The sequence below is a fragment of the Oryctolagus cuniculus genome, chromosome 11 (assembly GCF_051225735.1).
Source record: "Oryctolagus cuniculus isolate XC-2025 breed Fujian yellow rabbit chromosome 11, ASM5122573v1, whole genome shotgun sequence".
In the NCBI taxonomy this organism is placed as follows: domain Eukaryota; kingdom Metazoa; phylum Chordata; class Mammalia; order Lagomorpha; family Leporidae; genus Oryctolagus; species Oryctolagus cuniculus.
This window is the reverse complement of record NC_142877.1, coordinates 121746499-121762500: the sequence shown is the minus strand read 5'-3', so window position 1 is coordinate 121762500 and position 16002 is coordinate 121746499. Positions and strand designations below refer to the sequence as shown.

General features: G+C 65.7%; 1 long non-coding RNA gene across 2 annotated transcripts in view; it reads right to left on the bottom strand.

Annotated features, from left to right (window-relative positions):
* Nucleotides 1-15715, bottom strand: part of LOC138844459 (uncharacterized) — a 31686-nt gene extending 15971 nt beyond the window's left edge. The window contains exon 1 of one of the 2 annotated variants that reach the window (XR_016216441.1): nucleotides 15434-15715. This is a non-coding gene — a long non-coding RNA (uncharacterized LOC138844459). Of the gene's footprint in view, nucleotides 1-3033; nucleotides 3234-15433 lie in introns of those variants that run through there. The other variant, XR_016216442.1, reaches the window with a different exon arrangement.
* Between the last annotated feature and the right edge of the window lie 287 nt (nucleotides 15716-16002).

Below are 16002 nucleotides of genomic sequence, written 5' to 3'. Positions count from 1 at the left end.
TAACCTGAAAGGGTCTACATTAAACGACAAATTAAATCGACATTAAACGGGCAAATCCTGACCCCGAGGACCGCTCGGTCCACATGCAAGACCTCTTGGTAGAAGAGAGTCGGGACGCACTAAAGACACAGCCCCGGCCTCCGTGGGGAGGGGGTGTCACGAGGCTCAGCATCGGGTCGCAACACTCACCCCACTCATGTGGAGGGTCAGACCCGACCCACGGCCCAGGCCCCAGGCCGGGGCTCGGTGCTGGGGAGGCAGCAGGCTCCGGCCTGGTCTGACCACCCCTGGCAGCACACTGACTCCAGCTGGCTCACACGACACGCGCGGCTGCGACACTGGACACTCACAGCCACCAGACGCCGCTCTCGCGGCCAGCACAGGCAGAGCCTGGGGGAGGCGCCAGTGCCCGGCCCACAGCTCTCAGTGGTCCCCTGACCACAGCGGTCCCGGGGCCGCAGGAGCCAGGGTCTCTCCCTCTGCAGAGGGCCCTCGACTCACCCCCATCACCTTGCTCCACCCCAGAGAGCCCCAGGCCACACCATAGTCTCCTAGCACCTGACACCCTGGGAGCCGGGCGGACGCCCTCGGCCTCCTCCTCCTCCTGGGGCCTCGGTCTCCTGGCACCGGCTCTGTGCTGGGACCTGGAGCGTGCCCCCCAACCCCGACCCCGGCCCCCGGGTTGAGGCATCACCTCTGGGCCACGGTTTCTTCTCTGGAGTGAAGGCCTTGGGCCCAGTGCCCTCTCCTCCAGGCCCACTGCCCCCTCTCTGGACCTCTAGTCCCATTCGACTCCAGGCCCAGGGTCCCCAGGGGAGAGGGGACTGGAAAGTGTCTTCCCTCCAGCACCGCGGGCCGTGTTGTGTCCGCAGGTTAGGCCGCCGCCTGTGATGCCGGCATCCCATGGGAGCGACGGTTTGGGTCCAGGCTGTCCCACTGCCAGTCCAGCTTCCTGCTGTGGCCTAGAAAAGCAGCAGAGGACGGCCCAGGTCCTTGGACCCTGCACCCATGTGGGAGGCCCGGATGCAGCTCCTGGCTTCAGCTTGGCCCTGGCCATTGTGGCCACTTGGGGACTGAATGAGCAGATGTCGCTCTCTCTCTCCCTCCCTCCCTCCCTCCCTCTCTGCAACTCTGCCTTGCAAATAAACAAATAAATACATGTTTTTAATGAATCCAATTACAGGGGAGTTAACAGGGCCCAAGTGGGAGGCAGGTGGTCAGTCCTTCCTTCCACGGTGCCCGTGTGGACACCGTGCAGCCTGGCATGTCAGCCGGCTCCTGGACCAGGCCTTGGGGCTCAAGGCCCAGCCAGAGAAAGCAGAGAACCCTGGGAATGGGCCAGCGCTGGCAGGAACTCAGCAAGGCCGGGCTGGTGCACACAGCAGGCACAGGGTGGGCAAACACCCTGCCTGGTGAGAGGCGGCATCCTGGCCTCCCCAGACCACGGGGTCCCAAGCCACCCCTTCCCATCAGCCCCACGTGCCCTGGTGAGGAGGGGCCTGGACTCCTCCCACAAGGGGGGTGGCCCCGCGCCCTCAGTGAACAGGAGCAGGAGGGCCAGGTGCCCAGAGGCCTCCAGTCCCATGTCCCAGGGCCACTGGTCATGTGCAGCCCCGCTGACCAGGCTGAGCCCAGTGAGGCAGCCATGGGGCCAGCAGCAGGTCGGCGGGGCAGGGCTGGTCCTACGCAGTCCTCTGGGGGCCCGGGCTTACGGTGCAGCCAGCACCCAGCAAGGGGCCAGGAGCTCGGTGTGGGCCAGGTCAGGGTGTAGGACCGGCCAGGGGAAAGCCAGAGAGGGCGTGGGAGTGCACGCTGCCGGGGCGGGAGGGGCCAGCGTGCGCTGCAGGTTCCCCCACTCAGCCCGAGGGCCCCCAGCCCACTCCCCATGGCCTCGGGGCAGAGACCTCCAAGGCAGACAGCGCGTGTGTGTCCAGCAGCCTCCCCTTCGTGCCACCTGAAATCCCCTCCGTGCCCTGCTCGGCCGGACGGGCTGCGGGCGGCCTGCGGGACCCGGGGGCCGCTCCCTGAGCCCTGGCCTCCAGGCCGACGCCGCAGCCCCTCATGGAGGGAGGGAGGAGCCAGAAACACAGCAGCCAGTGTGGCTCGAGCGTCTCGTGCGTGGACTGCAGACTGCGCGGTGGGGATCTGCACACGCGTTCCCACGCATCCTCCCAGGCCATCCCACCCGCCCGCCTCAGCCCCGCCCACAGGGCACGAGCCGTGATTAACTCCCCAGACCTCCGCGACAGCCGCTCTCTCGATTCTTCTCAACTCCTCTAATTAGGAGCTCGCGCTCAGCCCAGGACGTGACGCGGCCCGCCTCCCGCCACTCGGGGTTTAGAAGGACAGCAGCTTAATGCGCCTTGAATTTCAGCAAAGAAATGGACTTCGGAGGACACGGGCATGTGTCGAGATGGGCCGGGCCCGAGTCCCGCCCGCCCAGAGGAGCCGGCTGACCGCCAGGCCCTGCTCCTCGTCCTTCCAGCATCCGCCACCCGCCTGGCTGTGCAGCTCACCGGGAGAGCTCTGTCTGCAAGGACGGCCCAGGCGCCCCACACGCGACCCGCATCCCACGAGACCCTCACTCCACACGCAGCCCCTCACTCCACACACGACCCTCGCCATTCCACGAGCGACAACAACGCCTCCTCCGCCCGGCCTCGGGGGCCTCCTGCCCCGCTGCCGTCCCCACTGCTGGGCCGGGGAGGACCGGAGGCGCAGGGGACAGAGCTGGCAGCGTGGCTGGACTCGTTCAGCTGCGGGCTGCGTGCTGTGCACGGACAGCTGGCCGAATCCGCTGGCCTCGGGTTGCTCCTCTGTGGAGTGGGCAGCCGGTGTGTCCTTGAATGGTCACAACACGGGGCAGTGCGGGCCTCTACAGCCTCTCCTCTCAGGGCCACGGGCAGAGCCAGAACCCAACACGGACCTCAAGTGAACCAGGGGGCCTTGGGACCGCCCTGACTGGCCCCGCCCTCCAGGTGGGGCTGCCACCCACACCCGCCCTCCCCCTCCTCTCTCCGCCTCCGAACTCACCCTCCTCCAGCCCTGGGCTCCCAATGAGCACTGCCCCACCCTCAGGAGGCAGCCCCAGGGCCCCTCCCTGGGGACTGCAGCATGGCCAGCCACCCTGCTGCGCCCCCAGCAGACCGCCGTGCAGCTCCGTGGGGGGAGCCCAGCCGGTGACCGCCGCGGCCTCCCTGTCCCCGCTCCACTGCGGACACGAGCCCCGAGCAGGAAGGAGTTGACCGCCTGGAGGGCGGTGCTGTTTGGGCGTGGCTGAACAGGGGTCAGAGGGCGACAGCAGACACCCTGCAGCAGCCCGACCTCCCGCGCCCCGCCCAGCGCCTCCCTCCAGACCGATCCTCGGAGCCTCAGATCCCTCACACCCAGCACCTGCTCAGTCCGGGACCCCAAAGGACGAGTGCCCAGCACTGGACTTGCGGCCGCTGTGCTGGACTGGGCGACTCAGGGCCCCAGCCCGCCACCCTCCCTCCTCCTGGACGCTGGAGCTGCACAGATGCCGCTCCCTGCCCCCTCCTCGCCAGGGAGCGGGCCCGTGACCCTGCATTCACCCCCCACTCGCAAGCCGCGGCTCCCTCCCACACTCCAGGCTTCCATCCTGCCAGCCGCCCTCCTCAGCCTCAGGCCGAGCCGGGGTGCGGGGGCCCCCACGGCTCCTCCAGGGCCGCCCCAGCCCTGCCCCTCCCATCTGAGGAGCCCCCGCTCCAGGGAGTCAGGGAGCCTGCAGCCTCACTGGTTACATGGGACCCTGCCCCCCTCAAGCTCAATCTCACTTTTCACATTTGCAGTTGCATCAGCACCAACTACCTGCCCAGGAAAGGGACCGGCCTTTCTCGAAGGTGGGGCTGGGAGCCGCCCCACAGGCTCTGGGCTCTCCAAGTCCAGCCCTCGCTCCCAGCGCGGGGAAACTGAGGCCCATGAGGGCGCCGTCTGAGGTCTCGCAGCCTCGGGCAGGCACGGACCCAGGGCCCTGGTTCTCCCTCCTGTCCCAGCTCCGGCCTCACGCCTGCATCTGGACGGGGCTCGGGGGCGAAGCAGCCGGGTCTGCCTCTCAAATCCTCCGCTGCAGTCTCCACCTCCCCCACGAGACGCCTGTGGCAGGGTTCGCACGCAGGACCTGAAGGGCGCAGGGCGGCAACGAGGCAGGGAGGTGGGGCTGAGGCCCAGGGGACTTCCGGAAGCAGCAGGAGTCATTTGGCCACCTCCCCCAGGAGGGGTCACGGCAGGAAGTGGTCACAGAACCCAGCCCCTTCTCTCCTGCCCACCCCTGACCAGGGCAGAGCCCCGGAACAGAGGGACGGATGGGCGAGCCCTGGGCACCTGCTCAGCCCGGGCAGGGAGAGGAGGCACACGAGCGTCTGGCAACACTTAGGCCTCCAGCCGGGAGGACGTCTGGGCCCGGGGCCCACGGGGCTGCCCGCAGGTGAGCTGGGAGGCACAGACCCCGGACAGGGCAGGTGCTGTTGCTGGGGCACCCGCTTCCGGTGCCCCGGCCCGGCAGGCTGAAGCCACAGGCAGGAGCTCCTACCTCGGGAGGTCTGGGGAATGGCCCTGGAAGACCTTCCGCCGCGCACAGACACGCTGACATCCGTGCCCGCGGCCATCTTCAACAGTGCATCAAAAGCACAACGTGGGGAAAACCACGTGTGGACTTCAAGGGTTTTTGCACCCCAACAATCTAACTCCACTTCCCCCAAGCGGTTAAGGGCACTCGCGTGTCCATCTCACGAAAGCACCGAAGCGTGGGACAGCGGCGGGACAGCGGCGGGACAGCGGCGGGGCCGGGCCTGCACCCCTGCTTGGGCCCTTGCGCCCCTCTGCATCCCCTGAGGGAGGGGCTCCGGGCCCTTCTTGGGCAGAGCTCCCGCTCTGATGCGACACCTCCGCGTCTCCCCACGGCCGAGAGACACGCCACGTCACGTGGGCCCACAGGGGCGGGGTGGGACGGGCACTCTCATCCACGCAGGATGCCGGTGAGAGCAGGGGCTGCCAGGGCAGCGGGGACAGGGCGTCCTCTGAATCAGATGCCCCTGGGAGACCTCGGCCCTGGACTCGACAGCCTGCCAAAGCTTCCAGAAGCTTCCATCACGAGCTACCGAGCCTGGTGCTCCGAACTCCTGCTCTAATTGCAGGCAGCGATTACTCCCAGTTTCAGGGCCAACAGCTGGGCTAAGTGGCCGTCCCCAAAACCCATTTCCTGCCTGGCTGGGTACGGAATGTTCTTTCCCTCTAAGTAAAATAAACAGGTCTGGACTTACTGGGCTTTCCTATTTGCCGTCCCCAGAAAGCCTTCTGGTGCTGGGTTTTACACAACTAAGATTTATGGTACCTATTCTCACCAGCGCAGAGCCCCCAGATAATGTTAATAGATGGCTAGTTTTGCCAATAAATCCCTCTGGCGGCGGAGAGAAATATCTATTTCAGATGAATTCTCCGAAGCTAAGCCACATTCCAAGCGGCCCAGGCTACCCGGGCGGACTCCACCGGCGAGGGCCCGCCCCCACCCTTGTGGGCTGGGGCTGCAGAGACCCTGGGCCAGGGGGTGGGGCTGGACCAGACCAGTTTGCAAAATGCCACTCCCATGGGTGCACTGGGAGGGTCCCGGGCGAAGCAGAAGCACCCAAAGGAGGCGCTCGGTGAACGCCCGGCCCGACAGGACGCCCTCTCCGCTGCCCTCCTGCCGGCCTCAGGGTCACCACAGGAGCAGCCCCAGAACCTGCGCTGACCTCCCGTGGGGCCTGCTGCCCAGCTGTCCCCTCCCCCATGCTCGCTGGGAACAGGCTGAGCCCCGCACCCTAGGTTTTCCTGTTCACAGTGAGAACTGGATTGGCCAGAAGCATTCGAGGCCCAAGTCCCAGGACCCCCGCTTCCGCCTCCCAGCTCCCCGACCTCACCACGTAGCACCCTGCCCTGGCAGAGGCCACCCCCACCCCAAGCTGGTGAGGCCCAGCCCGGCACCACCTCCTCCGGGAGCCGTGCTGGTCGTCCGGTTCCGGGAAGCTGCAGTGGACGAGGCCTCCCATCCCCCCGGGAAGTGTGCAAGCCACCTGCAGGGTGTTCTGACCCCGTCAGGTCCTGAGGGGGTTGTCAGGGCCCAGGTCACACCCCCAGCATCTGCTGGCCAGCGCTGCCTCCTTAGGGACCATGGACAGGAGTGGGGGGCGAGGGCAGGGGCAAACAGGCAGCCTGCATCCTTCATTTGAGGAAACAGCACGAGGCAAAACACTCTAATCCGTGCACTACAGAGAAATAAAAACGTGTGGTCTCAGTGAAGGCTGACTTGTGCCGGGCGTGGCCGGGCCAGCACCTGCCCAGGTCTTCCTATGGGCCACGCCTCCCAGAAATCCCACCCGGGGCCACTAGGGTGGGCTCAGGGCCAGAGCTGGTGTCTGGCCTGGTCCCACCCCCCACAGGCTGCACCGGGCGAGTGAGAGGCACCTGCTGCACCTGGAGCGGGTCCCGCTGAGAAGCAGGCTGGGCCGCGCCCTCACGCTGGAATCCACCTTGGTCACGACAGTGTCCGAATCTGCACCCGGACCCCCTGGTGACAGCGGTGACCCACACTGCAGCCTTGGGCGAGCGCCTGGATTTCTGTGCAGTTTTGTCATCTGAAATTGGGACAATTAGAGTGACACACTCCTCACAGCTGTGAGATGAGGCGGAGGGGCAGCAGGTACGGCCGTGCCTACACCGGGCCCGCGCCGCGGTAACGTGGGAGCCGCAAAGCCGGCACCAGGCCCAGCATCAAGAGGCACCTTGGGCCAGTGCCGTGGTTCACTAGGCTAATCCTCCGCCTTGCAGCACCGGCACACCGGGTTCTAGTCCCGGTCGGGGCGCCGGATTCTGTCCCGGTTGTCCCTCTTCCAGGCCAGCTCTCTGCTGTGGCCAGGGAGTGCAGTGGAGGATGGCCCAAGTGCTTGGGCCCTGCACCCCATGGGAGACCAGGAGAAGCACCTGGCTCCTGGCTTCGGATCAGCGCAGTGCGCTGGCCACAGCAGCCATTGGAGGGTGAACCAACGGCAAAGGAAGACCTTTCTCTCTCTCTCTCTCTCACTGTCCACTCTGCTTGTCAAAAAAAAAAAAAAAAAAAAAAAAAAAAAAAAAAAAGAGGTCCCTTGGGACCCCCACAGCCCATGCTGGGTCCATGCCCTGGCGCCACCTGCTAATGCGCGGCCTAGAGGCAAGCAGCGGGTCCCTGCCACACGGAGCCCCGGCTCTGGGCCGACCCAGAACCAGTGCTGCGGGCACCGGGGCGTGAGCGGGGGTGGGAGCCTCCGAATCCGCTCTGCCCTGCTTTTGAGCAACTCCCGTCAGACAGTCCCGCGACGTGAGCCGCCACTGTCACGTCCACAGACGCACCTGGAGGGGGAAGCGCGTTTCAGTGAGAACAACGCCAAGGGGACCGCTTCCTCCCGCATCTGGAGACGCAGCTGGGGGCGGGCGCGCTGCTCGGAGCAAGAACGAGCGCCCTGGTGCTTCGCACTCACACGTGCTGGCTGTCGCTCTGACATGTGATGGACATGGGATGGACATGGGATGGACATGCCAGGGGAGGCCCAACAGCGGTGTTTGTCGGAGCTTCCGTTGCTCACCCTCCTGACACGCTCACGCACAGGGGACGCTCTGGCGGATCTGGCCGGTCAGGACAAGGCCAGGCCCTGCCTCAGCCCCGGGCAGTGGGGCCCTCGCAGGGCCGCGTGGACCTGGCCTCCCATTCCAGCCGGATGCCCCGCGGCCCGGGGTGTCCGCTGTGCACTCTCGCTGTAGGGACAAGGACACCAGCAGGGGCCCCGCCCCACCTCTGAGCCCGGCCTCGCCCTGCACAGAGCCAGCCGACCCACCCACGTCGAGAGGGTGTCCCCAGCCTCGGCTCCACCTGCGGCACCCCCACAGCTGCTCCCAGGGCCCCAGACCCCGCCTCTTGCTGGCCGAGCAACAGGGCTGGACACGCCCAGGCCAGGAGGCCAGGCACGCTGTGCCCCTTCCAGACAGGCAGGATAGCAAACCCCGGCCCCACCCAAACCCCCCGCCCGATGCCTGCGGGGACACAGATCCCTCGGAGACTGAAGTCAGCTCCGGACTGCGTCTCCGTCGTGGGATTACTGTGCTGTTCCCAGCTCATCCGTGTGCTGGCCCTGGAACTTCTCCAGGCGCTGTTCCCATGGGGACCAGGCACCTTCCGGCCCCGCCTCCCATCGCCACCTACTCAAGGCACCCACGGCCCTGGGAGCCTCCCTAGCTCCGGCCTCTCTGGCCGCCCCCGCCCCGGCACCTGCTGCCTCAGTGGTTCACACCCCACCAGAGCCGACCGTCCTCGGGGGTGAGCGACAGAAGCCGATGACAGCCTGAGAGCGGGGGATGCCAGGACGCCGGCCAGGTCGCAGAGTCCACGCCAGCCTGGGGGCCCGGGGGGAGGGGACCGGGCAGTGCAGCCCTGGACGGCAGCGGCACTCACTACCCTCCCTCCCTTAGCCGCAGAGGCTCTGGCTGGGAACACGCGTGTGCTGGCGGAGCAGGGCTCGTGTGAGGACAGCCTGGGAACACGCGTGCTGGCGGAGCAGGGCTCGTGTGAGGACAGCCTGGGAACACGCGTGCTGGCGGAGCAGGGCTCATGTGAGGACAGCCTGCAAACACGCATGTCCTGCCGGAGCAGGGCTCGTGTGAGGACAGCCTGGGAACACGCGTGTGCTGCCGGGGCAGGGCTCGTGTGAGGACAGCCTCGGAGACAAATAACAGCCACAGATCAGGCCCATCTGGGACCCTGACTCCAGTCATTCTGAACCTAAACACGGGTCCTTTCCACGCATGCTGGGGTGTGTGACGGGACGGGGGCCAAGTGGGTACAACACATAGATGTGCAGATGGTACACGGGTGGATGATGGATAGATGGATGGATGGACAGATGGACAGATGGGTGGGAGGGTTAACGGATAGAGATGATGGATAGACGAATGGGCAGGTGAGTAGGTGGACAGATGGATGGGTGGACAAACGGGTGGGTGGGTGAGTGGGTAGACAGATGGCTGGGGTGTGGGTATGCAGGTGGGTGGGGGTGTGGGTATGCAGGTGGGTGGGTGGGTGGGTGAGTGGGTAGACAGATGGCTGGGGGTGTGGGTATGCGGGTGGGTGGGTAGACAGATGGCTGGGGGTGTGGGTATGCAGGCAGGTGGGTGGGTGAGTGGGTAGAGAGATGGCTGGGGGTGTGGGCATGCAGGTGGGTGGGTGGGTGGGTGGATGAGTGGGTGGATGGACGGGTGGATAGATGGACGGACAGATGGATGGATGGACAGTTGGAAGAATGTACTGTGATTGGGTAGAGGGAGGGACAGATGGGCCAGACGGTTAGATGGGAAGTGGATGGATGACAGGGACTGGCTGGCGACGGGGTGGGGCACATGTCTGGCCTTGGGTGCGCTCAGCTGAGCAGTGAGTTGCTGACCTGAGATGCTGTTACCAGACCAAGTGGAGATCCCTGAAGCAGAGACCTTTACAACAAGCAGTGCCCTGGAGAGGAACCTCTATCTGTGCGCTACCTGTGTACGCACACACACGCACACACACACGCGCACGCACGCACAACCACACTCACTGAGAAAGCCCGAGCCGAAGGCAGCCTTGGAGAACATCAGGCCACGGCCTTGAGTTCCTCTCGGGAGCGCAGGGCCAGGGAGGGGCGGGACGGTGCCTGAGGTGCCGCCCCCCCGACACCTGCCCGAGCTCTGGGATGGAACGCGGTGGCGCGGCAGATGGAGGCTGCTCATTAGCAGGCACAAATCACATCTGTGCCTTCCAAGACACGAAACACTGAACGTGGCCACACAAACTGCAGCAGCCGACACGGGGGAGGCGCGGGGAGCAAACAGCTGGCAGAGCGAGCCCGGGACCGCCCCTCGGCAGCGGGGAGCCGCGCCAGCCCTCCCACGCCCCCAGCGAGCCGCGTGCCCAGCCTCCTCGGGGCACCGGGCGACCTGTCCGGGAGCAGAGGCCAAGCCGGGACCAGGGTGCTCTTGACGAGGCCACGGCACCTGTCGAGCCCCACGGCCTCACTTGCAGAGGGGATAAGCAGGCCCCGCCTGGCCTCCCCTCACTCACGCCTTCCCCCAGAACCGCCTGCTGCTCCCGCCCCTGCAGCAGGGCTCTGGTCCCCGGGAGCTAGGGCTCCGCTCTGCATGTCCCTCTGTCCCCCACTGTCCCTTATTCCCACACTGTCCAGAGCCCCGCATGCCCACTGCTCCCACCCCGGGGGGAGAGAGCCCTCCCTGGAGGGCAGCACCTGGCCCTCCGTGGGAGCCCAAGGCATGTTTGGCACTGGTGCCTGGGGACACAGGTGCCCAGCGAAGTCCCCACGGGAACAGAGGTTCGCAAAGCTGGGAAAGTCCTTGACTCAAGTCCTGGTGGGGGCCACGTTCGTTCTCAACATCCAAGGGCCCCCAGGAGGCTGAGCAGTGCAGTGGTCAGGGCTGTGGGGTCACCTTCTGGGGAATCCAAATGCCCCAAAGGATCACGTAAGTGAAGAGGCCACTGCCCACCTGTGTGGCGCACACCCCAGGGTCCTGGGAAGAAGGCTAATTTTCTCTGGGTGGAGGATACGTCCCACCGGGCAGGCAACACTGAATCTGAGGAGGGTCACGTGTCACCTCCGAGCGCCGTCCCCTGTGCCACGCCCCAGCAGGCACGGAAGCAGGCACGGGGCCGGCGCTGTGGCGTAGCATGTTAAGTCACTGCCTGCAATGCCGCCATGCCCTGCGGGCACCAGTGCAAACCCCGTCCGATCCACTTCTGATCCAGCTCCCTGCTAGTGCCTGGGAGAGCAGAGGAGGACGGCCCACGCGCTCGGGCCCTGCACCCACGTGGGAGACCTGGAGGAAGCTCCTGGCTCCTGGCCTTGGCCTGGCCCAGCCCTGGCCTTTGCGGCCTTTTTGGGGAGTGAACCAGCAGATGGAAGATAGCTCTCTCTCTAACTTGCCCCCTCGTCTCTCTACAACGCTGCCTTTCAAATAAATAAAACTAGAGAAAATAAAGCAGGCACAGCGCACTAGCAGAGGGAACGAACCCAACCTCCAGTCCAGGAGCCCTGGCAGTCGCTGGCTCCGTGCCGGAGCCTGCAGCAGCCGACCAAGAGCACAGAGGACGCGGCCACAGGACGCTCTGGGAGGATCCAGGAAGCCACGGGGGAGACAGGAGGTGAGGACGAAATTCACCCGCCCACCGAAGTCCTCTGGAACGCCTGTCTCGGGACGCTTGCCTGGGAGAAGCCCCCTCAGACACGGCCTCTGAGGGCCCTGAGAGTCCCCCCAGCTCACCCAGGGGCAGAGCTCATGGCTGCCAGCTCCCGGGGGAGGGGCCCCTCTGAGCGGGCGCAGGTGCCAGGCCTCACCGCCCCAGGCAGCGGCTGCAGCTACTGCTCCCAGCCCCACCAAGCAGGCGCCAGGCTCAGGAGGGTGAGGAGCTCACCGGGGCCCGGGCCTGCCCTGCCCGTCCAGTCCCGACCTCCTGGGCCTGCCCTGCCCACCAGTCCTGACCTCCTGGGCCTGCCGGAGCCCGAGAACAGCCCGGTCCCCCGCCAGTCGCTGGGGCCTCGCCGGCTCTGCCCTCCCACCGCCCAGCTCCGCGTCTCCGAAATCACCCAGGAGCCACCCACCCATGAAACGGCAGAGTCCACATAAACTGACCGTGCCTGGGAGTCTGACTCCAGCCCGTGGGGAAGGTGCGGCGGGAGGGTGGGCGCGCAAGCCGGTTCCTCCCCGGCCCGGCGCACAGCCCCTCCCTGCTCTGATGGAGTGGCGTTTACAGCTGCTCTATCAAGTGTCCCTCTGACGGGATCTCCTTGATCCGGGAGCTAATTGTATTGACATTAACCTGCTTTAACAGGTCTAACGCGTCGATAAATCATTTTTTAGTAGCTCTTCTCATTACAGCGCTTTGTTCACGTATCGCGCCCCGAGTGACAGCCTGAGGAACCGCCGTTTCCTGGGACGCGCTTCTCTTCCCTCCTGCTCGCCCAGATGCCTCCAAGCTGACCTCGAGGGCCACGAAGACGAAGGCAAGGCCGCGGCTGCGCAGGGCCGCAGTGTGCCGTGGTCTGCCTGGCCCCGATGGCCTGGGAACGCGGGATTCCGGCCACTGCACAGACGGGGGTCTGGGGCTGCGCATGACCAGGGCTCCCGAGCGGCCGGAGGCAGAGGTCACAGGAGCACATCTTGCCAAGGCGTTTCTGAAAACAGACAGGGAAAGACATAAAAATTCCCCAAACTCCCACGAGCTGGGAGCTGCCAAAACCCAGCTCTGAGCTTCCTGGGAGCCAGGGCAAAAATAGCAATGCTCCCGGTATGAACTCGTATCTCCAACCGGCACACAGTAGCCGGGGGGTTTTCAGGTCCGACTCCTCCATGGTCTGGGTGCAGAGAGGGACCTGTCACGGAGGCCTGTGCGTCCCACAGGCAATGGGCCACGCCGTCACGCTCGCTCGGCCGACCTCAGGCCACGGTAGGGCCACGCCGTCACGCTCATTCGGCCGACCTCAGGCCACAGTAGGGCCACGCCGTCACGCTCGCTCGGCCGACCTCAGGCCACGGTAGGGCCACGCCGTCACGCTCGCTCGGCCGACCTCAGGCCACGGTAGGGCCACGCCGTCACGCTCGCTCGGCCGACCTCAAGCCACGGTGGTCCAGGGCTTGTCTGGACCATCTGACACTCGGCCCCACACCCTGCAAGATGGAAACCACCCCGCTCCCATGTGCAGACGAAACTGAGGCAAAGGGGGAGGAGGGGCCCTACAGTCCACAGTGGCAGAGCTGGGCTCCGGGGCTGGCGTCCCGCCCAGGCCCCCACTGGGGCTGCAGGATCCTCCTTCACGGTTTCCATGAATGAACGAATGGATGCTCGGATGGCAGTGACCTCCACAGACACGAGTGTTTCAGGTTTTGCTTGTTTCAATAACAAACAAGCGGGGGGTTCAGCCGCCGCCTGCGATGCCGGCCTCCCACCCTGTGCCAACTGGAATTCCAGCTGCTCCACTTCCGATCCCGCTCCCTGCTAACGGATCTGGCAAAGCAGTGGAGGACGGCCAAGGACTGCGGCCTGCGCCCACGGGAGACCCGGGAGAAGCTCCTGGCTCCTGGCTTCTGTCTGGCCCAGCCCTGGCCATTGAGGCCATTTGGGGAGTGAACCAGCGGATGGAAGACCTCTCTCTCTCTCCCTCTCTCTCCCTCTTCCTCTCTCTCTCTCTCCCTCTCTCTCTCTCTCTCCCTCCCTCTCTCTCTCTCCCTCCCTCTCTCTCTCTCCCTCTCTCTCTCTCTCTCCCATCTCACTATAACTCTGCCTTGCAAGTAAATAAATTGTTTAAGAAAAAATACTTCCTTTGATCACTGCCTTAGAGTAATAAGCTGCTTATGAACTTGACCTTAGAACTCAGACGGGACCGGGTTCCAAGCCCAGTCGTGACCCTAAACGTCTGAAACCTCGGGCAGCCACGCCCCATCGCTAGGCCGCCGCCCTGTGCAGGCCCCACGGGAAGATGCGTGCCAAACACTCCAAGGGGCACCGGCCTGCGGCTGCTTCCGAGGCTGGCAGCGGGCGGGGCCGCAGGGAACCCGCCCCGCCTCTGCGGGACAGGAGACCCATCGATGGCCCTCCTCACCTCAGCGGAGCCGGCTGACGGCTCTGCGCCCAGACCCCACCGCTGGGTCCCGGTCCCCACCGCAGGGCTCCTGGCCTGTTCGTAGGCCAGACAGCTTTTTCCCAGCAGCTTCCAACAGGGTCTGGCTGCCCGCCTCATCCGACCCCTGCCCCATCAGGGGAGGCGGCTGCAGAGGCCGGGGCTCCCAGAAAAGCCGCTGTCCCTCAGACTCCTTCATGCGGCTCCGCCATTCCTCAAAGCCTTCTCTCCGCGGGAAGGTTCCCTTTGCCCTAAACAGGTCACAGAAGCGTCTCGGCAGCCGCTCAGAGAGCCGGGCCCACAGCAGCTCTGCCCAGCCGGCTCCGAGCGGGAGGGTCCGGGGTGAGGAGCTGGGCGTGAAGCCGAGGCCGGCCCACGTGCAGTTCTGCGAGCTCGGGGAGGGGGGCTGAGAACCCTGGACCTCACAGCCTGCAGCCAGGAAAGGGTGGAAGTCACTTAGCTGCACGCACGCACACGTGTGCACACGCACAGACACACGTGTGCACACGCACAGACACACGTGTGCACACGCACAGACACATGTGTGCACACACACAGACACATGTGCACACGCACGCACACACATGTGCACGCGCACAGACACATGTGTGCACACGCACAGACACACGTGTGCACACGCACAGACACATGCAGGAACGCGCACACGCTCACACTCAGGCACCTGCCTACCTAAACATGAGCACACTGAGCACACACAGACGCTGGAGCACACATGGGCACTGCACTCACGCGTGTGAGCTTGTATGGCACAAATGTGAGCACATCGCGGGTACGTGTGGGCTCATCACACGTGTGTGCACAGATGGGCATACACACACGTGCAAGAGGATACCTGTGAACACACATGTGGAGCACTACAGGAACACAGGTGGGCAGCGCATGCACACCACATGAGTACACACACAGACACACGTGTGTGCTTGCACACGTAGGCCTGTGACTCTGCTTTGGCTTGGAGGCCCCCCCAGCCCAGAGGGGGCAGCAGCGAGGCCCCCCAGCCCAGAGGGGGCAGCAGTGAGGGCCCCAGCCCAGAGGGGGCAGCACTGAGGGCCCCCCAGCCCAGAGGGGGCAGCACCGAGGGCCCCCCAGCCCAGAGGGGGCAGCACCGAGGGCCTCCACCCCCCCTTCTGGTCCTGGCCCACAGTGCATTTTCAAGGCTGGGCAGGCGCTGGGGTGCGGAGCCACCGCGGGGACTGGAGGCCCAGGGCCCCTCCTGGGGTCCCTCACCTCACAGCAGGGCTCGTCCAGCGGAAGCCCCCCTTTCCCTCCCACTGGCCGCCCACCGGGCCCTCTTTCTGTGCACGCGATCCTCCCCACGTATGCTCAGGGCAAGCGTACGGCCACACGGATGGGTGCCCAGGGAGCAAGGGGTGGCCGAAGCCCACCTCTGGGAGAGGGGGCAGTCCCAGGCCCCACCAGCCCTCAGCATCCTTTCTGGGTGTGTCTCCCGCAGGGCCCAGGCGCTCATCGCTGGCTGGTGACTGCAAGGGGGACTGGAGGACACGGGTGTGGCCGTGCTGCACACAGGCCCCGTCACCGCCGAGACGCATCCTGGTCCATTCTGCCAGCTGAACCTAAGCGGACCCTGGCAGCCCCACCCCACTTCCCTAACCACGGTCCTGAGCTCACTTAGCCAGCGAGGCGAGCGGCAGCCCAGCCCGGGGCCGCGGGTGACTCCCGCCACGGGAGGGCCACCTCTAGCCTGAAACAAAGGGACAAAGGGAATGCCTGACCTGACAGGTAGGAGCTGTCGAGTCGCCTCTCCCGCTCTGAGCCCACTGGGATGGTTCAGACACCGCCCCCGACGCCAGCCCCAGCCGGGCGCGGTGCGAGCCGCGGGCCCTGGAGGGCAGCCTGGTGGGCGGGGCAGGGTCCTGAACCCACAGAAGCGTCTCTCTCTGTCCACACGGGCTCGGCGTGGATCTCGCTGTTCTAGATGAACGTGTGGACACGGCTTGTATCCCGACTGAGCTCTGAGAACTGCGTCCGCTCTGCGGCCAGCGCACGCGCCTGCACCTCTGACCTGAGCGCTGGCCTTGTCCGGGAAGGCGGCAGAGGGGGCTGGGCCTGCACCAGAGCCGCTTCCTCCCTGCCGGGCCAGGACACCCGGCCCGGCTCCCACTCCCTGCTTTCCGCCCTCCGCCCGGCAGGAGCAGTTCCGCGCCTCTCTAATCGACTCCAGGCGGCTCCAGTGCCGACACTGACAGCTCCGCGAACGAGTGATTTCTTCCTTAAGCTGGCGTCGGTCTCATTCGGGAGAGAAGAAAAAGAAAATGAACGCTGCAGGAGACGGCACAGCCAA